Genomic DNA, 23,017 nt, shown 5'->3' with positions numbered 1-23,017 from the left:
ATTCTCCAATATTTCTATTGAAATGTAGAATTTTTCTAGTTAGGTTTAATTGTCAGCTTGACTGGATTTCCAGTGTTGCTCAGAGAGTAAACACCATGAGTGTTGAGTGAATGAATAATGTGGTCTAGCTAATCCAAAATACATCTGAATTGCTCCAAAGTGCAATGGAGTCTTAGAAGGTACTTGATTTTTAAATTTACAGCATGATGTAGCTTTCCTGTTATCCTAAATGAGTAAGTCTTCCTTCTAATTACCTATTGGTCTTCGTGAATTTAATCTCTTTACTAGCACTTACATAAACACATAAATCTCCCATGGCAACAGTATTTTCTATTACTTATGACAGGTTTAATGGAAAACAAATTATGAAGAATTCTTAGGAAATAGCTTCTAAAGTCCAGCGAAATCACTTTCCTAATAAATCAACCATATCCATAGATAGCTACAATATAGCATTTAGGAGAGATAGGTGACAGAAAGCTTAAAACACCTAAGTCAATAGTACAACCACAGAATATTAAAATTTATTCTTGCAACATACCTCTAGTTTAGAAAAAAATAAATATAGTTGCAATTTTTGTGGGAAGTATTACATAAAATAAATTTATAAGGACAAATTTTGGGAAAATATATCAATCCAAAATGTACGACAACTCATTGAGTTTATAAGAGATGCAAAACAGAGCTTTATTGTTGGATGTTAAACCAATAGTTTAGTGATACCATTAATGCACAGTTTCTGTTCTCATCTTACTAAGAAATGACTATATAAAATTCAGAAATTTATTACCCTACATATATAGTTTTTTTACTTCCACGATTTTATTTTTCATTCTGCTGACAAAGTCCTATTTATAGTCAGACAGTTACAATTTTGTAAAGATGGGATTGGATTAATTCTATTTGATAATTAACTGGGAACAGCTACAATATATAAGACTAATCATTTTCAGAAACACAAAGTAATGTAAATTGGACACATCCTTCAGGACAGTTCAAATATAAGTGAACTAAAATGAAGTCATAAATGTTTATGATTCAGTTTAAGGTAGTAGTTTCCAGATCTCTTTGTTCTGGAAACAAGGATCTTTCCTTAGGATCACTTTAGAGATAAATGCAACTGTGGGATAAATTGAAATGTAAATAATCACCTTTATATGATAAAAGTGATTATAATTGAATGAGATAAGCTTACCAATTCAACTAGAGGAGTATAAAGTGCAGTCTTCCTCCTTTGAGAATTATCACTTTTGAAATCACAACAAAAGAATTGTGTGCACTGTTTTTGTAATGTAAATAATTCTCTACAGTTAGAAACATACCCAGTCCATTCTCTTAAACTCAAAAGAAAGTCACTCTACTTGTAGAGGCAAAGTAGGGGAGAATACAGGAATCAGAGGTGTTATTTTTTTGAGGAAAACTCTGTTAATGTAAGAGCTAGAATAATGGGGAAGGGGCAGATATTTTAAAGTGACATTTCCTTTTTATGTTCTAATATTAAAATATTAAAAGAAACACAGTAATCTACCATTAATATTATTTCAGGGTGATTGAGGAAGGAGACCCGGCCCTATTCTGAGTTGTCTTTGAGTCTTCCTCGGTATCTCTGGATCCAACCCATCTTTTGAAAGATAACTATACTTTAACACCAAGGTCGTGTACATTTAACAGAAAATTGTGGTGAGCGTCTTTATCTTCCTTACTGAAAATGCCAATATAAGCAGATGCTTATTCTTTTTATGGACCAACCTGTGCATAGATAATCTGAGACAGATTCATATGTATTATAAAAGTTCATTTGTATTATAAAAGTGAGTGAAATTTTAGGCTAAGTGAATATTCTTTCTTCTGTGCCCTGTCTCTTACCATGCATGTCTTCAGTTACACATTTTACTATTATAACAAAAAAGCTATGATCAAGGACAAATATCCATTAATTTGCTATGATAAGTTTGCAAAAGTGAATCTTAAAGAGATTATAAATCCAAATTGAAAAGGTTTTATTTAGGGTCTTCTACTATTTGTAAATTTAATCTTCATAATTCTTAATAGTTCTATGGCAATTTTATTCAGGTAGAACTGAACCAAGAGAAACAATTAGTTATTTGGACACATGCAAAATTATCAGTATTATTTAATTCATCCAAACTATGAAAATAAAAAATAATGAAACAAATTAGTCCTCAAATACATTCTCATTTTGATGTTTTCTTATTTGCATTAAGAGCAGTCTATGAGGCAGGATATTTAGAGAATGTATGTACATGTGTAGCTGTGCATGTTTATTGTTTAAACAAATGAAGTAAAACATATGATGATATATTCATTAGGTAACAAATGCAATGGGTAGGGCCCAGTTAGAATAGACACTGAGCATTGCTCAGAAAATGACTATGAAGTACCCCTGAGAATTTTATACCTTTAAATGCTAAATTTTTCCTGGGCATGTGGAGAATCAAGCAGGGAAAGACATAGGGGATTAGAAGTAGTAAGGTGATACATTTTAATCTTTTAAATACAAGTATAGCTAAAGTGAATATTGGCTGAACATGCATACTTATATTGCAAAAAACTTGTGCTGATGCTAACAACAAATGGCTAGGATCATTCCATATGTTAATATATTACTATATTCTATGTTTTTTTTAACTTGAGAATTTGGCAAAATAAGTTGTTTGGTTTTTATGTTGTTGCACAGAGACAAACTAAGTCTATGGAAGTAGTACAATTGGTTAAAGGCAGCAAGCTTTTTTTTAAAGCATTACTGGGGGCTGGGGATTTAGCTCAGTGGCATAAGCGCCTGCCTTGCAAGCAGGCAGTCATGAGTTTGATCCCTGGTACACATAAAAAGGAAAAAGGCAAAAAAAAAAAAAAAAAAAAAAAAAAAAAAAAAGCATTACCATTGTTGTAATTATTAACATTTATATACATGCATTGTGAAAAATTCAATTTACCCCTTCAAACCTGAAAGTTAATCTCATGTAGAGAATGTATCTTTGGATTAGGAATAAAAAAATCTAAATCCTAATATCTTTTATTTCACAAAATATATCTTTACTGTTGTTAAGTCTTTTAATGTCTTTGGAACTCTACTATAGAATTTAACATGATATGTTAATTAGATGTTACCAAAGTTTCCTTCACTATTCATGGATTTGTGCAAAATTTCCAAAATGGGAAGCACAAAATCTGTCCCCAAAAGTCAATCAAATAAAACAAAAAAGTGTCACAGGGATCCAAATGGATGTTGCTCAAAAATACTTGGTACCAATTCCTACCAATATTTTCCTTTTCAGCTAAAGAGAGAAATTCCCTATTGTAAGCTAACAAGAATGGTGTATAAAAAGATCAATGTGGTACTTCACGGCTTCTGGGTGCACTGGACCAGAGCGGCAGGTCCTGAGTGGGCTTGCAATGGCCTCGCTGCTCGCTGCTCTTGGCAATGCTTGGTGGACTCTGGAGTTCTAAGGAAAGCAGGCAGACTCCTTTGGTTCCAGAGGCTGGGCAGCCTGGGGCGAGTGCCCCCTGCACTTTGCCTCCCAAGCCGAGCTAGATTGGGACCCTCGCTCGGCTCTGGATAAGAAACTTTGCAGTTCCAGATGAACTGGGCCGGTGTGGCAGGTCCTGAATAGGCCAGCAACAGCTTCCTTGATCCCAGCTGTGCTTGGCAGGCTCTGGAGTTCTAAGCAAGCAGGAGGGTGCCATCAGTTCCAGAGGCTGGGCTTGAGCCGGCCTACCCCACCCCAGGTGACTCTCTCTCAATCCAGGGAACTGGGTGGCCAGAGTCCGAAGAGCTGAGGGCATAGAAGAGGATTTCCAACAACCCTGGGAAAGCCTTGGAATAACACTTGAAACACATAAATATAGGAAAATGACAAAATGAAAGACCAAGTTACAATCTCAAACTTCCAGCCAACCCCAGAAACCTTAGGAACTATGTATATAGAAGAAAATATATACCATACACCTGAAATATCAGACATAATAACAACTGAAATAAAGAAGCAACTCCAGGAAGCTTTAAAAAATTCAAGCTAGAAATAATCTCCCAGGTAAAAGAAGAAATGATAAAGGAATGAAAGAAATGCTGAACATATCTAAATAAGACAGAGTTAAAAAATTGGAGGAACTAAACAAAAAGATAGAATCCCTGGATGAGCAATATAAGAAACAAACAATACATAAAACATATGCACAGAGATATACAGGAAATCAAAAATATCATTGAAAGCTGTAAAAACCACCACAATGAAAGTGAAGATAGAATTTCAGACCTTGAAGAGAAGATTGCAGCTAGTGAACAGGAAAGGAAAGATCTTTTAAAAATAACAAGGAATCAGGAAATAACAATTCAACAACTGCAAGATGACGCAAAGAAAAACAACATAAGAAAGATAGGGATAAACAAAAAAGAAGGGGCAACATAAAGGATGTCAAGAGGATATTTAGAGAAATAATAGCTGAAAATTTCCCAAACATGAAATTGGAAACCGATATCAGGGTCAGTGAAGCATAACTCCAAATAGTCATAACCAGAATAAAACTACACTCAGACATGTAATAATGACCATCCCAGAAACTGAACAAAAGAATAGAATATTAAAAGCTGTCAGAGAGAAAAGGCAGATCACCTATAAAGGAAAACCTATCAAATCACAGCAGACTTCTCAGCACAAACAATAAAGTCAAGAAAAACATGGAGTGAAGAATTCCAGATCCTAAAGCAAAATGATTTCCAACCTAGGCTGATATATCCTGCAAAACTGTCCTTCAAAATTGATGGAGAAATAACATACTTCCATGACAAAGAACAGCTGAAAAACTTCACGATCACCAAGCCTACCCTGCAAAGAATACTGAAAGACAACCTAGATACATTTAGGAAAAAACCACTAAACAAAGCAGACAGTTAAACAGAGGAGAAAGATAAAGATGCAACAGCAGAAAGATAACATGTCAACAACAATAAACCAACATATAACAGTTATAACCACTAATGTAAATGGTTTCAATGCACCAGTTAAAAGAAACAGACTGGCAGAATACATCAAGAAACAAAATCCAACCATATGCTATCTACAAGAAACCCTTCTAATCTAAAAGGATATTCACAGACTAAAAGTCAAAGGATGGAAAACAATACTTCATGCAACAGGACCCCCCCCCCCAAAAAAAAAAAGTCAGAGTAGCTATTCTGTTTGCAAATAATGTGAACTTTAAACTAATAATGACCAGAAGAGATAAAGAAGGTCACTACATACTGGTTAGGGGAAAACTTCAAGAGGAAGAGATAACTATCTTAAATATATATGCACCAAATTCCAAAGCACCTAGTTATATAAAATAAGTATTAACAGAAATGAAAAACCAAATTAGCAATAACACAATTATAGCAGGAGACCTTAACACACCATTGATGCCAAGGGACAGATCAACCAGACAGAAAATCAGCAAAGAAATAACAGACCTGAATCACACCTGTGAACAAATGGACTTGATAGACATATACAGTATGTTCCATCCAATAACATCAGAATACACATACTTCTCAGCAGTACATGGGTCATTCTCTAAAATAAACTATATATTAGCTCACAGAACATATTTAAATAAATGCAAAAGAGTTGAAATTATCCCTTGCATGTTATCAGATCATAGCGCTATGAAATTAGAAATTAATGATAAGAGATACTGCAAAAATACCACAAGCAAATGGAGACTAAATAAAACACTCTTGAGTAATCAGTGTGTCACAGGAGAAATTAAAGGAGAAATTATACAATACCTACAAGCAAATGAAAGTACAAGTACAGCTTACCAGAATCTGTGGGATGCAATGAAAGTCATCCTCAGAAGAACATTTATTGCACTGAATTCCCATATCAGGAAAACAGAATGAATACAAGTAAATAACCTGGTGTTACACCTCAAACATCCAGAAAAAGAAGAGCAAGTCAAGCCCAAAGCCAAAAGAAGAGAGGAAATTATGAAAATTAGAGCAGAAATCAGTGCAATAGAGACTAAGAAAACAATCCAAAGAATCAATGAATCAAAGAGTTGGTTCTGGGGGCTGGGGATTTATCTCAGCGGCATAAGTTCCTGCCTTGCAAGCAGGCAGTCATGAGTTCGATCCCTGGTACTGATAAAAAGGAAAAAGATTAAAAAAAAAAAAGAGTTGGTTCTTTGAAAGAATAAATGAAATAGATAAGACCCTAACCAACCTATTTTAAAAAGGGAAGAAAAAAACTCAAATTCATGCAATAAGAAATGAAAAAGGTGAAATCACTAGACTCTACAGAAGTACAGATCATCAAGACCTATTTCAAAAACCTCTACTCTTAAAGGTTTGATAACACAGAAGAAATAGACACATTCCTAGAAACATATGAAGTATCAAAGCTAGTCCAAGAAGATGTAAAACTTTGAATAACCCAATTTCTATTAATGAAATTAAAAATGTAATTAAGTCCTTATCTAAAAAGAAGAGCCCAGACCCAGATGGATTCACTGCAGAATTCTATAAGAAATACAAAGTAGACTTAATGTCGACACTCCTCAACACTTCAATGAAATTGAAAGGGACGCAATTCTCCCAAAGTCATTCCTGAAAGCAAATATTACTCTAGTACCAAAACCTGAGAAAGACCGAACGAAAAAAAGAGAACTATAGTCCAATCTCCCTAATAAACACAGATGCAAAACCCTCAATAAAATATTGGCAAATAGGATGCAGCAAATCATCAAGAAGATTATACACCATGACCAAGTGGGTTTCATCCCAGGCATGCAGGAATAGTTCAACATACGTAAATCAATAAATGTAATACATTATATAAATAAAGCCAAAAGTAAGAATCATGTGGTCACTTCTATAGATGCAGAAAAAGCTTTTGATAAGGTCCAATATTCATTTATGATAAGAACTTCACAGAAAATTGGAATAGATGGTCATTAGTTCAATATAATAAAGGCCATTTATGACAAACCAACAGCCAGTATCATCCTAAATGGCCAAAAATTGAAGGCCTTTACTTTAAAATCAGGAACAAGACAAGGATGTGCCTTATCACTGCTCCTATTTAGTATAGTATGGGAAATATTAGCCAGAGCAACTAGACAAGAGAGAGAAATAAAAGGGGTAAAGAGAGGAAAAGAAGAAGTTAAATTATCACTGTTTCCAGATGACATGATGCTCTAGATAGAAGACTCCCAAAATTCCATTGAAAGACTCTTAGATATAATAAATAAATTCACTAATGTAGCTGGATACAAAATCATTACTCATAAATCAATAACATTCCTGTACACTAACAACAAATCTCTGACACAGAAATAAGAGAAGCCACATCCTTCACACTAGCGACCAAAAAAAAAAAAAAAAAAAAAAAAAAAAAAGAAATATTTAGGAATTACTCTCATGAAAGAAATATACAGGGAAAATTATGGTACAGTGAAAAAAGAAATTGAAGACAATATCAAAAGATGGGAAGACATTCCTTGCTCATAGATAGCAAGAATAACTATTGTAAAAATAATCATTCTTCCAAAAACTCTTATACAGATTCAATGTAATCCCACTAAAAATACCATCAACATACCTCATAGATCTAGAGAAATCAATCCTAAAATGCATCTGGACTGAGAAGAGACCTAGAATAGCAAAGACATTTCTAGGCAGTAAAGGCAAGGCAAGAGGCAGCACCATCCCTGACTAGAAATCATACTAAAACGGAACTGCAGTAATATCAACATTGGACTGGAATCAAAACAGAGACGAAGCTCAGTGAAATAGATTAGAAGATACAACGACAACTACAAACACACTCAATCACCTTATCTTTGATAAAGGGGCCAACCATGTTCACTGGAAGAAGGACAGTCTCTTTAATAAATGGTGTTGGGAAAACTGGCTTTCCATATGCCGAAAACTAAAACTAGACCCATGCCTAACACCATTTACTAAATTAAAATCTAAATGGATCAAAGATCTGAATATTAAAACAGAAACACTAAATCAATTGCAAGACAAACTGGGTAAAAACCTTGAAGACATAGGGTTAAGTAGAGAATTCATGAACAGGACTCAAACCACATGGGAAATACCTTCTATAATCAATAATGGGATCACCTCTTATTAAAAAGTTTCTGCATGTCAAAAGAAATCTCCAGCATAGTGAAAAGAAAACTCACAAACTGTGAAAAAATCTTAGTGAACTATCCCTCAGACAGAGGACTTCTGTCTAAAACATATAAAGAATTTTTAAAAAATCAGATCCCCAAAATTCAAAGATCCAATCCAAAAATGGGCATCTGAGATGCATACACATTTCTCAGATGAAGAAATACAAATGGAAAGGAGATACATGTAAAAATGTTCATCATCATTACTCATAAGAGAAATGCAAATTAAATCCACACTGAGATTCCATCTCACTCCTGAAAGAATGGCCAGGATCAAGAAAACCATCCACAACAAATGCTGAAGAGGCTGTGGGGGAAAAGGAACTCTCCTGCACTGTTGGTAGGGAGTACAGACTGGTGCAACCATTGTGGAGATCAGTCTGGAGATTTCTCAAAAAAACTGGAATTGGAATTCCCATTTGTTCCAGCTATTCCACTTCTAGGCATATTTCCAGCAGAATAGAAAGCATCATACCACAGTGATATATGTGCTCCCACGTTTATAGCAGCACAATTTGTAATAGCCAGACCTTGGAAACAACCTAAGTGTCCATCAACTGAGGAATGGATAAAAACGTTGTGGGCAGCTGCCATGAACTGTTACCCAGCCACACTACCCTGCCTTGGAGTCAACTGAGTATGGACTGACGATGGACTGCCAAAAACTGTTTTAATATTTTGTTCTTGAGGGAGGAGCAAGATATTGGATAGATAACAACTGACTACAGAGACTCTCTGAGATAGTCAACTTAGAATTCAACATAATACAGAGTGAGGAGCCCCAAACAGAAGGAGATGAATTCTCTCATCTCAAGAAGAAATTAAGGTGACTTGCCAACCATCCGAGGTGCCGACGCAGTCCTGCTGCAGCTTGCTGAGGTCCTGCCATGGCTGGCCAATGTCCTGCCACATCTTGCCAAGCTGTCCAAGGTCCCGCTGCTTTGACATTGAATTCAGGGGCTGGTGAGCCAAACGGAAATCTTAATTGGCAGGGTGCCTACATCGACCTGTGGTGAGTGAAGGGAGTCAAGCCATTCCATAAATAGGGGGGCTCTGGTAGATATTCTGGGACTGGGGAGGACTGACAAGTACAAGGGGCAGCAGCAACTTCAGTCAATTGCTCTCTTCCCAAACGGGATTGGTGGAGTGAGCTAGGCCTGGGTCACGTGACTGGCTGAGACCCAATAGGTTATCTGAAATCAAGCCCCTACAGTGGTGGCACACACTAACCACACTAATCCAGTGAAGCCTCAGAAGTTTGACTGACCCACAGGAGAGATGGCACAGAGTAATACAGTGCAGGCCACAGCAACTTGACTGATCAGGAGCGGAGGGTCCAGCATATGCTGTCCCTGTCTGCAACTCACTAGCACATGGTAGGGGAAGGCTCATCTAGCCAGTGTGCTTCAGAATTGTAACCAACAAAGAAAGAAACTGGGGCCTCCTAGAAGAAGCAAAAAAGATGTGAAGAGAAAGCAACAACAAAAAGTCCCAGGTCTCAACCCTGAGAACACTGAGTGAGAACAGATAAACGCAAATTTTATTTGTATTTAGAAAGTGAGAACAGTAAACATGCAATATCAGACACAGCACCAGTGGACATAAAGAGATACACTCGAGAATTCATAGACAAGTTCAAAAGTGAAATATTTAGCCAAATAAAGCAAGATATAAGAAGATTAATAAAAGAGATACTAAGCACCCCTCAAGCAGACACAGATGGAAGAAGGGAAGAACTCAAACAAAGGAGAGAACCATTTGATGAAGAATATAAATAAATAGAATACGTGAAGCAGATTCAAAGAGATTACCAGGAAATTAAAAACTCTATGGAAAGATGGCAAATCAGCTTGAAAGAAACTAAGGATGGATTATCAAAACTGGAGGACAATTTTGCAGTGTGGGGTTATGAAAGGGAAAAACTTTTTAAAAATAACAAGGAAATAAGCAATAACAATACAAAGGCTAGAAGGTGACAAGAGGATCTATAACTTGAGAATCAAGAATGTGAATGAAGAATCAGGGGTACAAACAAAGGAACTACAAAGGTTATTCACAAAAATAATTAAGGAAAATTTCCTAAACATAGGAAAAAGAAGTGATGTTCTGATATATGAGGCACACAGAACTCCAGCCACCTACAACTAAAACAGAGCTACACCCAGACATATAATAAGCAAGATCCCAGAAATTCAATATAAGAACAGAATATTAAAAGCTGTTAGAGATAAGAAACAGATAATCTATAGAGGAAGGCCCATAAGAATAATGGCAGACTTCTCGACACAAACCATCAAGTCAAGAAGAGCCTGGAGCAAAATATTCCAAGCGCTGAAAGAAAATAACCTCCATCCCAGATTGATATACCTTGATAAACTGTCTCTAGAAATTAATAGAGAAACAAGATGCTTCCAAGACAAAGAGGAACTTGGGAAATTTGCAACTGCCAATCCAACTCTACAGACCATTCTGCAGGGCATTCTAGAGAGAGAGAAAAGTACTAGGATTCCAGGAACAGTGGTAGAGAGGCCCCAATGAAGGGAGCAGAAAAAAGAATGCAGAAGATAAGCAGACAACTGATGGCAAACAAGAGGATAACAGAAATGAGGCAGAGATTTTATTCAAAACTGATATGATTGATAGTATCAAGTCTGAGAGTATAGGCAACTACACTAAACATGACAAAACTCTATGATACACATTCTGGTTTGATAACTGCCAGTTTTTGAAGTTCTATACTATATACAAAGTTGTTTTTTTATTAATACTGTCATGATATATTCAATTATACTATGTCTGATGATATAGCCAATTCTTTTGGAGATAAGAGACAACACAGGAACCATGGTAGCACTATTTGTACAATGGTCTTACATGTTTATTTTGTTTCATGATTTATAGAAACATGTTTTGTTTTTGCTTTGCTTTGTTTTGTTTCTCCCTCTAATGTAAAAAGCATAGAAATACATGTTAAGTCTCATGCATGTGTAGAATCTGTAAACAGTTTATGAGAACAAATCTTCTGACACATGATGAAATGAACAGATACTAGAAAAAAGACACTAAAATACCCAGTGCTGATCCTGGAGTGTCATAATTTGAAACCCAGCAATAGTATTATGCTTTGTTCAGAATGATATTAGCCTGCTTGGGTTTGTTCAGTCTCAACATAATTGAAGAAATGCATAACTGCATACATGTTTAAGTGTATAGGATTGATAACCATATTTATAAGTTTTGTTGGATAGTTGAACAGAACTGGTTGCAATCCCCACTTTATGTGCTCCACTTTACTATCTTGAATAATATTTGTAAGAAGACAATCTGTAATCATGAACTAATGATTTCTTGCTGTTTATTTTTTCTTTGAAATTATGTATTATTTCTACACATTTTCTGTTTTTAGTCTTTCTTTAAATTAAATTTTTAAAAAAGGCACTACAGTACCCAGTGCTGATCACAGTGTCATGATGTGAAATCTAGCAATACTATCATTCTTTTTCAGAATGATTTTAACCTGCTTTAGTTTGTTTAATCTAAACATAAATGAAGATATGAATAACTGCATGAATGTTTAAGTGTATAGGATTGACAACCATATTACTAAGTTTTTGTTGGACAGTTGAACAGAACTGTTTGCAGTCTCGCTGTTTGAATTTCTACTTTATATATTCCACTCTTGTACCTTGAACAACTATTTGTAAATTGACAATATGTAAACATCAACTTGGTGATTTCTTACTGTTTATTTTTTTCTCTAAATGTATGCATTATTTCTACCTCTTTTCTGTTTTGCTTAGTTTTATTTAAATACATTTTTTAAAAAGTTGTGGCATTTTTATACAATAGGATACTACTCAGCTATAAGAATGATCACATTGAGATATTTATAAATAAATGGGCTCAGCTTGAGACCATACTCATAAGTGAAATAAATCAAACTCATATGTACAGATACCTAATAGTTTCCCGAATGTAAGAAATTATACAAATACAGAAAAGTATGTGGTAATCATGATTCCCCATTATATGGTTTTGAAGCCTTACAAAGTTTTCACTCATTAATTGGAATGGTTTTATTTTTTGCTGTTTGATTTTATTGTCTGTGATGATATGAACAGCTATTTTGAAGACAATATCAAAATTGCTACTGCTGATTTAATATCATCTTGTATAAAGTCCCATCAAACCGTTGTTCTTCTGTCTCCATTGCTTTTATCATCTTGTATCTTATTGGATAATATTATATGTAATAGTATAAACAAATTTTTTATAGGCAAAGAGATAATATAGAAACCATTGTTCATTTTCTGTTAGCTAGTTCTAAATACCCTGCAATACTTTCACCCTTTTTAATGGTTTCACACTGTCTTGATATGTTCGATGCTATAGTATACTAAGTTATACTCAAATATTTCAAGGAAAGAGACACCATGGTAACTACTATTAGGTCAGGTTATCTAGTGATGAAAAACTATGTTGCTTAAATTGTTCTGTTCTGATCTGTATTGTTTTGTTGTTATGTCCTCTTTTATCTCAATCTCCCCTTTTTAAAATTTATTTTTTTGATTATTTTTAATTAAGGGAAAATATTTAAAAATTAGCAGGATATATTATAGTAACTTTTTTGATTTCCTATTAACTTGATTTGAAGCCCTGTATTGCTCTCACCATCTTGTTTTGACTGATTTTACTCTATTCTGTTTTGTTTGAAAGTATCAAGTTTGAGGGTATAGGCAACTACTTTGAAGGCAATAAGATTCACTATGAGGCCCATTCTGGCTTGATTATTATCTTCTTTTGAAGTCCTGTAAAGTCTCCAATGTTTAGGTTTTATTGGTTTTGTTCTGTACTGTTTTGTTCAATTTTATTATACCTGATGTTATAGGCAATTCTTTTTTAAGATAGCAAGAGACATTATGGTAACCACTGTTGATTATCTTGTATTCTGTTTTTACATCATGTACTATGTCCATCCTTTGTTTTGAGTGACTCTGCTTTGTTTTGTCACATTTGGTTTTATTCTCTTTGAAAAAAAAAAGTGATGGGGCTGGGGATTTAGCTCAGCGGCATAAGCGCCTGCCTTGCAAGCAGGCAGTCGTGAGTTCGATCCCTGGTACCGGTAAAAAACGAAAAAGACAAAAAAAAAAAGAAAAAAAAAAGTGATAAAAACTGTGGGAGTAATAAAACCCAAAATGTGTAATTGCTATTGTAAAAAAAGAGAGGAAAAGAAAGTGCTTTAAAAGGATACAACTGCAAGCGTGTTTAGGTGTGTAAGATAGATGACCATATTACTAAGTTTTTTTTGGATCATTGAACACAACTGTTTGCAGTCTCACTGTTTGAATGTCCACATTGTATGCTTTAATTTTGTAACTTGAACAACTATTTCTAAGGTGACACTATGCAATCTATTAACTAGTGATTTCTTATTGTTTATCTTTTTGAAATTCTGTATTATTTGTACCCTTTAACTGTTTTTTTTTCTTTAAATATTTTTTTAAAAAAAAATCAATGTCATTATAAGGAAGGCTGAATTTTAGCAAAAAAAGATCAATTTTGAATTGGTTATATGGCCTACTTAAGAAGAGAGCCATGGAAGTTTGCATAGCCTGAAGCCAGTGATCCCTTACACTGCTTATGATGGTATAATAGCGTAATACGGTAAGTTGAGAACATCAGAAAGAAGTACCCAGTGAAATTTAACCTTTCAAGATGGAAGAAGGAACACAGAAATTAAACACTATGTTGCTAACGGGTGGGTCTGGGTAGTATCTACTATTGGTATTGAGGTAGCGAAGAAAAGAGTAAAAAATGTATTCTTGATTAAACACTGTGTGGTGCAGAAAAAACTGGCTTTTCATATGCTAAAGACAAAAACTAGACCCGTATTTATTATCATTCACCAAACTAAATTTCAAATGGATCAAAGTTCTAAGCATTAAGACAGAAAAACTAAATCAGCTGAAAGAGAGAATAGGCAGAGCTCTTAAAGACCTAAGTATAGGCAGAGTTCTTGAACACAACAGCAGTTGCAAGGAAAATAATACAAAGGATCAACAACTGGGATCGCATCCTATTAAAAAGCTTCTATACAACATAAGAAATCACCAATAGAGTGAAAAGACAAACTGTAGAACGGGAGAACATTTTAGACAGTTGCCCCTCAGCAAAAGAACTTAGGTCTGGAACATACAAGGAATTGAAAAAAATCTGACACCCCTCCCAGATTCAAAGACCCAATCAATAAACATGCTGGAGGGGTTGTGGGAAATAAGGAACCCTGCTCCACTATTGGCGGGAGTGTAGAATACAGTCACTGAGGAAATCAGTGTGGTGATTCATCAGAAACAGAATTAAGAGGGCCATTTGACCCAGCCATACTTCTTCTGGTTATCTTCCTAGAAGAATTGAAAACATTATACCACAGCAATGTATGTGCACCTCTGTTGACAGCAACACAGTTTGCAATAGCTAAATCTTGGAAGCAATGCAAATGTCCCTCAACTGAGGCATGAATAAAAGATGTATCCTTTTTGCATACAATGGGGTCCTACTCAGTCATTAAGAAGGATAAATCTGAAACATCTATGTAAATGTACATAACTGGAAACCATACTCATAAGAGAAATAAATCTTGAACTTACATGTGTAAATATCACATTGTCTTTCTGGTATGAGAAACTGAAAGAGACCATAAAGGCCATAATGTATCATAAATATCATGAACTGGGAAGAAATTGTTCCAAAGAAAAGAGTAACTAGAGAGGGGAAAGGAAGAAAGGAAAAAAAGGGAAAAAGAAAATTTACAATAAACAAAAAAACCCCTAAAAAATGTTTTGTAAATAGGGAGGAGGAGGGATTGAAGGAAAGAGAAGGATTGGGTAAAAAGAAAAATCCAAATATATCATGGGGTGCCACAAATTCCCTGTGATGAATATGCTCATTATGTATATCTAAAATGTACCAATAAACTTAATGGAAAAAAGATTATAGAGTTTTTCTTCTACTTTAATTTTTATTTTTTATCAGCACAAATATGCAGTACATAATATTTATGCTCTTCATGGAGAGTTAGTACTTGCACATAAGTCATCTTAATTTTTTTTATTATCTAGCCCTTCCCTCCTACCCACTTCCATCATCTTTTGGTTCCCTTCCACTTATAAAAGGTATCTTTTTTTCAATTATCTAGCATTAGTTTTCTCTTTATATTTTGCATTTCTGTTTGTTTGCTTTTTTGTTTTTTGAGACACAGTCTCACTATGTAGTTTCATGCTGACTTTGAACCCATTATGCAGTACAGGCCGACCTTGAACTCATGGCAGTCCTCCTGCCTCAGCCTCCCCAGTGTTGCAATGATAAGCATGAGCCACTATATCCAGCTCTATTTTGCATTTCTTATAAAGGTTAAATCATGCAGTATTTGCATTTAAGTACTGGATTGATTTCATTTACAATTATGGTCTGAAAAACATTCATTTTTCTACCAATGACTCAAATTTTTGTTTCTTTATGGTAGAGTAATGCTAAATTGTGTGTGAACAGCACACTTTCTTTATCCATTCTCCTGCTGATAGACATACCCAAGCAGCTTTCAAGATTTAGTTATAAATTATGCTGCTATAAACATGGTCATGCATGTGTCACTGTATTATGATGTCTTGATTCCTTTCAGGAAAATACTAGAAAGGGAAGACTTGGGTCAAATAGAGTTCCTATCTAAAACAACACTGAGATTCTGTCATATTCAAGAAATAGTAGTCATCATCCAGAAATCAAATAGTTTTAAGTGCTAGAGAGGCTTGAGGGAAAAGAAACTCTTCTATGCCGATGATGGGAATGTACAATAGTACAACCATTAAGAAAATCGGATTTTAAATGATTATACTAAATAAAACTCATCACAAATCATGACAAAGCTAATAAGGCAGAAAACCAAATGTAAAATTGGGCTATTTATAGGCAACTTAAACTTCACTAAATATCACAGTGCACTAATCAGGGTAAAGTGAAATACATTCTCATCAATATGAATCCAAAGATTAGAGGAATGTGAAATAATACAAATATTTCCAAAGTCTTTAGTGTCTGAATATTTGAATCTCACTGGCCTTTTGAAGAATTTTTCCCTTTACCGAGTAATTCTGTTTGGGCCATTTTAAAGGATGTGGAATTTCTCTTAGCGAAAATTACTAGCAAGAGAAGACTAGGTTTATCTATGTTTATTCATATTTCTCTTTTATGACCACATATATGTGGCCAAAAGTGGAACACCATCATGTGGTAGGGACCAAACATAAAATAAACTAAGAGATGAAGATATATGTGTCAAGATTACATCTATTCACATCTATTAAAATCTGAAGATTATATGTAGGAAAATGTCAGAGATCACTGAAGCTGAAAATTGATCGCATGTACAAGGCTGAAGCATGACCATCCCCCAGGAACACAGAGTTCCCAGGACAAGCCATGTGAGGAAGGTACTTCAGCCTAAAGAACACCTAGCCCCAAGACAATCCGACTAGTGCATTGCTAGGACAACAGGGCATCATGTGATATTAAGTTGCTAAAAGGTATAAATAAACACCCCTGCAGTAAAGGGCCAGTTCCTTTCCTCCTATCAGGAGGGTAAGGGTTCCACCTGACTCCAGCTTTGTTTCTTCTTTATTTTCTCATCCTATCACTGTCCTTCACCCTAAGAACCTCAAGAGCCACATGGCTCATGGCAGAAAAAGACTTTCAATATTTTATACCAAAAAAGATATAAATTTAGATTATACTGAATTTGCTGATATGCATGTGTTTTAAAATATCCAAACATTGATACCACAATTTGAGATACTGGACAGTACTGTATTCAATAGATTACTCCTTATTTATTGCTTAAAACCTGCTACATTGTCAATTTAGGTGTTTGAAATCTCTTTATTAATTAAGTAGTAAGAACTGTATCCATCACCAAAGATGAAATGTTCATTCTATTACTACCACCCCTTAAAGTTGCATGCAATGAAAAATGCAAGATGCAAATATACTCATCTTTATTTATCTTAGATGGGGGGAGTATGAAAACAACAAGCATTTTCCAATAAAAATAAATATAATGATTATAAACTTAGAAAAGTAAAAGCTAGAAAGAAGATTTGAGAGTTCATATGGAAATATTAATTTAACTTTATTCTATCTTAGAGACAGTAACATGAAAGTTCCTAGAACTTCTTATTTCTATCAAAAGAGCAAGACAAAAGCAATATTATATTTTATGGGAGAACATAGAGACCTATTGTCACCACACTTATCTGAAATACTTAGAGTGTGGATTAATTATTTATAATTAGATCAGGAAATGAGTAGGGATGGAAGATAGTAGCATTGATTTCAGCATTATTTGGTAACATTGGCAATAACCTTTAGCTTTCCATCCTATGACAAAATGCCTGACAAAAATCAGTCTAAGCAGGAAAGGTTTGTAAGTTGTTCACAGTTTGCCAAGTTTCAATTGTTGGTCAGCTAGTTCTATCTATTTAGAACTTTGATAAGGTTGAAACAGTAGGGTGCAAAAGTGTGGTAGAGTTACTCTATTCATGGCAACCAGGAATTAGTGAAAATCAGGGCATGTGCTCAGAGACACACTCTCTCCACCCAGCCCCAATTCTTTAGTTTCTGTCACTTCCTTATAATGCCACCCAATTGTGAATCTCTGATGGGCTACTCCAGTGAGTATAAGTTGGTCCTTCCCTCGGCTTTCAAAAGTTGCGCCTTTGCATATTTGAGGATAAATGTCTTCAACACATGAGCTTTTAGGGGTTTTTAAAACCCAATTATTAACATTCCTAGTCAGATACATTCTGTTTTCTGAAAATCATTATAAATTTGTCACTTGTTATATCACTATTTTAGAGAGCAATGTATTTTTTTTTCCTTTCGAAACAAGTATCATTGAAATAGTATCACTTAATGGGAAATCTGATTTGATTTTAAGTTAATGCTGCAGTTTTGTTGTAGAAGGCTTGCCAATGTCTTCATTCATGGAGCATCTAGAATGTCTTCATTCCTGGAGCACCTAGAAAAATATTGATATATTATTTATTCTCAAAAGCAAAATATAGAAGGCTAAATGTCTGGGTGAAGCATGTAGGAGAAGAGTATATACATAATTCATAGGTATATAAATTATGCACTAGCATGTATAATTTTATATTATAAATACATATATGTATAAAATTTGCATATTATTTACATAAAATTTATGTTATTAACCTACGTCATTCCAGATTTTTATGTTAAGAAAAAATTAAGATCCTGAAAGATCTCAGAGAAAATATTAATCCAATGTCACACTTATAGGTAAATATAGCTATGTATATTTGTTAGTTTTATTTTTTTTACCAGGGAGTAAATTGTCTACCTTGACATAATAAAAGTTTTTGATGGCCTATCCAGATCCTCATCAGTTTTCAGGTAACGTCATCATCAGCTGATGTGCAGGATGATTGCTAATAGCTCAAAGATGTGCCCTCTCTCTGGAGAACTCTTAGTCATTATTGAAAATCTCCTGATTTTGATCTATCACTGAGTCTGTTGAGAGTTATACTTGAGTTTATGCCTACTTCTGTGGTAGCTAACAACAGTATGGATGAATATGGGGTTAAACAACTAGTTGCCTTACTCCAAATGTTATATCAGTGGTGGCATTCATGATCCAATCTGACTTCAAATCTAAGCTGCTTTTTCCCTTTTTCAGACCTTTTGGTCCAAACTTTCTTGAACAATCATTTGTATGAGACTTGCCATCTCAAGTTCTATTTCCAGAAAATCATACCACAGATGGTCATGTAGGATACTGTCTCCAAAATAAATAGCAATTGTTAACCTTCTATTAAAAAATAATGTTAATAATATTGTTTCTGTCAATTTATAATGCCTGTGAGTTAAGATACTTTCAAAATTTTTAAAAACTTTTTCTCCAGGTATCTTAAAACTAGAAAAATATTACTATTAAATCTTTAAAAGTCAATTTGTTAATAACTTAAGATTGAAAACATATATATGCATATAATATCTGAATTGATTCACAACTTTTCTGAAAGATTAGGAGGGAAAATGTTATGCACATGTTACAGATGAGGAAGTTAAGAAATTATGATTTTAGGAATCTAGGTTTCTTACCTCAGATTAAATGAAAGGCCAGCATCAGAATCCCAAGTAAACTACAGATTCTCAATTTCCTAATCATATATTTTTCATTCTATATTGGATGCATTACAGATTATTATTTACTTTTGAAATCCAATTATATTAGAGCTCTTTAGGTTATACAAATAAACACATGCACAAGTACACTGTTGAAGTAGGTCTATTTGTAAATACACTGAGCAGTAGATGAGTGTACTGAGTGTAGCTCCCAATATAGTATGTATGTGTACATTTATGCTATAACAACACAAGCACAATTTATTACCTGGATGAATCCTTGAAAAAATTTCATGTCACTGAGGTAATTAGGCATTCTGAAAATGTATGTCTGCCTTGAAAACTTTATTTGCCAAATTCCTTGTATTAGAAATAAAATTGTGTGCATGTCAATCTTCATATTGATACTCTAGGAAAAATGTGATAAAGATTTCATATATAGCAATGTAATTACATAAAGTAAAAAAATAAACTCTCATTGATTTACTTATATTCCTAGAAATTTAATGGCTTAGTATTATTTCAGTAGACATAAGAATCCTTCATCTCGTAGATGTGATCTTAGACTGGAAAGAAAAAGAGTTAATTTTAATATATTTTCTATCCATTCTTTTGAAAAGAGATTTCAATATTCAAGAAAATGCACAAAGTATTTTGTTGATGGTCAGATATGCTTATTCTTATGATTAATCAGCTAGTATTTGATTTGTCATCTTTTAAACTGAAGGAAAGTTATTGTGGTAGAATATTTTTGGGAATAATAATTTATTTGTTCTTCAACATTCTGTTACTCAACTATCTGTACTTTCCCATTAGTGCTATAGGGCATTCTACTTTTAATTTTAATTTTAATTAAATTTATTGGCTATCTATCTATCTATCTATCTATATATATATATGGATATATATCTATATATATAAATGTATATATATATCTTATTCATCAGAGGGAACTTGTTCCTGTGTCTGATAATATTGATTCTTTCATTCTCTTATCCTCCCGTCAACTCTTCACCCTCTTCATTTACAAAAGCTTTGTTTCAAGTTTTTCCTTCTTTTCTCTTTTTTTCTTTTCTTTTCCTTTCTTTTTCTCCTTCCTTTCCCTATTTCCCCTTCCCCTTTGAACATTTTTATCTATTTCATATTTATTAAAGATTTTGGTGTTTATTTAAACTTTCAGTTTCTCACATCAGAGAAACAATGTAATATTTATACAAATGTGTCTGATTTATTTCACATAAGAGTATGGTGTCAAATGGTATCAATTTACCTAGAAATGTCTTAAGTTTTTCCTTCTATATGGCTGAGTAGTACTACCATGTATAAAAAGACACATTTTTCTTTATCCATTCATCCACTGATGAGCATTTTGGCTGTTTCCAAGATTTAGCTATTACAAGCTGTACCACAGTAATCATGGGGTTATGATGCTTTTAATTCTTTTACAAAGATACCAATAAGGGGAATAGCAGCTCAACTCTAACCCCTAGTTTTAGTTTTCTGAGGAATTGCCACACTGATTTCCACAGTGGTTTCATCAGTCAACATTTCTACCTGTGATTGTCATTTTTAAGAGCCTACATCAATCAGAAAATAAATGAGGGATCAAGACACAAGGGTGCTAAGAGATTCCTGTGCACAGCATGGTTTCCGGATATAATGTACCTTCATCTTCCTTGCCCATAAAAGTCAATTTATCCACAGGGCAACATCAAAACACTTAATAAAGTGATTGACAAGTTGAACCTGATTTTGCTTGTTTATAAGAGTGACAGATAAGAGCCATGTCACGTAAATGGAAGTTTATCACTTGTTTTAAGTGTCTGAGCTGTGATAAGCACTTTCACCCACTTGTACAAGTCTAATCTTTACCTGAGGTGACTGGATGTTGTGCCTATTTTTAAACCAATAAGATATAAATCCTAATATTAACTTTAAAAATGTTATGTTTAAGAATACAGTGTCAATAACAAATTCAATCATATCTGGTAAAGGATATCTATTTCATTTAATATTTCAGATTGTTGATTGCCAAAAAACCCTGTATTAGTTAAAAACAAGAGAATTTTCATTTATGTACACAATAGAAATGCATCTATCATTCTCATTCGTGTACTACATTTGTTATCATGTGTTTTATTTGAAGAGGTTGAATTAACGAATCAATTAAAAGTAATTAATTGCTGCATTATTGCTCCTAATATATAACTTATATTTTACAATCTATAATGCAAGCATTATTTTTGAGTGAAGAACTGACCATAACCATGCAGAAATGGAAAATGAATCTTTCCAAAAAAATTAGACAAATCTTGGATATCTCATCTGAAAATATGCTTTGTCAGAGAACATCTACTGTTATGAAGTACAAAAGATAAGAAGACAGTCACACTTACCTAGCTATCCCTTCTTTTGCTGTTCTCTTCATTGCAAACGCAGCTAACCTGGCTCAGATGACCAGGACTTCTGAGAAAAGATTTTATAAAATATCCCTTGGTCTCAAGACAAAATATTTCTTTCCTTCTCCTTATTTGTGGTATATGTTTGCTATACCTAATGATTATATTTCTTGTGTAAATTTGGTGCATGTACTTGACACATCTTAATTGTTTTTACCCCCTTTCTCTCCACTTCTTTCTTCTTCATTCTATCTCTGGCTTGTCTTCCCATTTAAGAAAGATATATCCTCTTACTAATTTTTAATCTTGGTCTTTATTTATGTTTTGGGTTTGTTATATCAGAAAATTTATGCAATATTTTAAGCTTGTGGGTCTTATTATTTATCTTAATATTATGCTTTCAAAATATATCCATTTTGCTACAAATGACTCAAATTTATTCTTCTTTATGCAGAATACTACTTTATTGTGTGTAAATGTCACATTTTCTTGATCAATTTATCTGGTGATGGACAATAGGCTGCTTCGAAGTTGTAGCTGTTATGAATTGTGCTGCATGTATCAGTGCAGCGACATGGAACCAGAAGAGACTTAGAATTACAAAAGAAATCCTCACTGATAATATCAGAGGGGAAGGTATCATGACCTCATATTTGAAGTTATATTATAAATCACAGTGAAAAAGGCAGGAAGGAGCAGGTGGAAAATGAATGTGTGTATCAACAAATGAAGGGAATAAAGAGACAGTGCTTACTAGAATTAGATGCAGAGAGTGGAAAATATCTGTCTTGATGCTAGAGACCTGAAGGATCAAGTCGACGTGGGCTTGGAGCCCACTGCAATGCCCCATAGAAGTCTGTATCAAGAGGCCAAATGATCTATGATGAGAGACTAGGATCTGTCTCAGAAGGGCCCAAGGGCTAGTTTTGGAAGGGTCTATGCAAAAAGGCTGATGGATCTTAGAATCCTGAGGGATGTGCACTATAAGCCAGACGTTCAAGATGAAGATGAGGACTGAAATTCCCCTGAAGAAAGAAAGCAGCAAGTTCCTTCAAAGAAAAACTGTCAAAACCTTCCCAAAGAAAACAGACAAAATGGAGCTCCTTCAAGGACGATCATCTGAACTTCTTCTTTCCCACTCTCCTTTTATACCACTCCAGTTACCATGCTGGCTCAAATCCCCTGGGCATTACCAGTCCTATCGACAATTAATCAACTAACTACTATAGTACTACAGT

This window comes from Cavia porcellus, unplaced genomic scaffold (genome assembly GCF_034190915.1).
Source record: "Cavia porcellus strain 051 isolate PalLab524CR breed Dunkin Hartley unplaced genomic scaffold, mCavPor4.1 scaffold_9, whole genome shotgun sequence".
Taxonomy (NCBI): domain Eukaryota; kingdom Metazoa; phylum Chordata; class Mammalia; order Rodentia; family Caviidae; genus Cavia; species Cavia porcellus.
The sequence above is the reverse complement of the archived record's forward strand: the minus strand, read 5'-3'. Positions refer to the sequence as shown.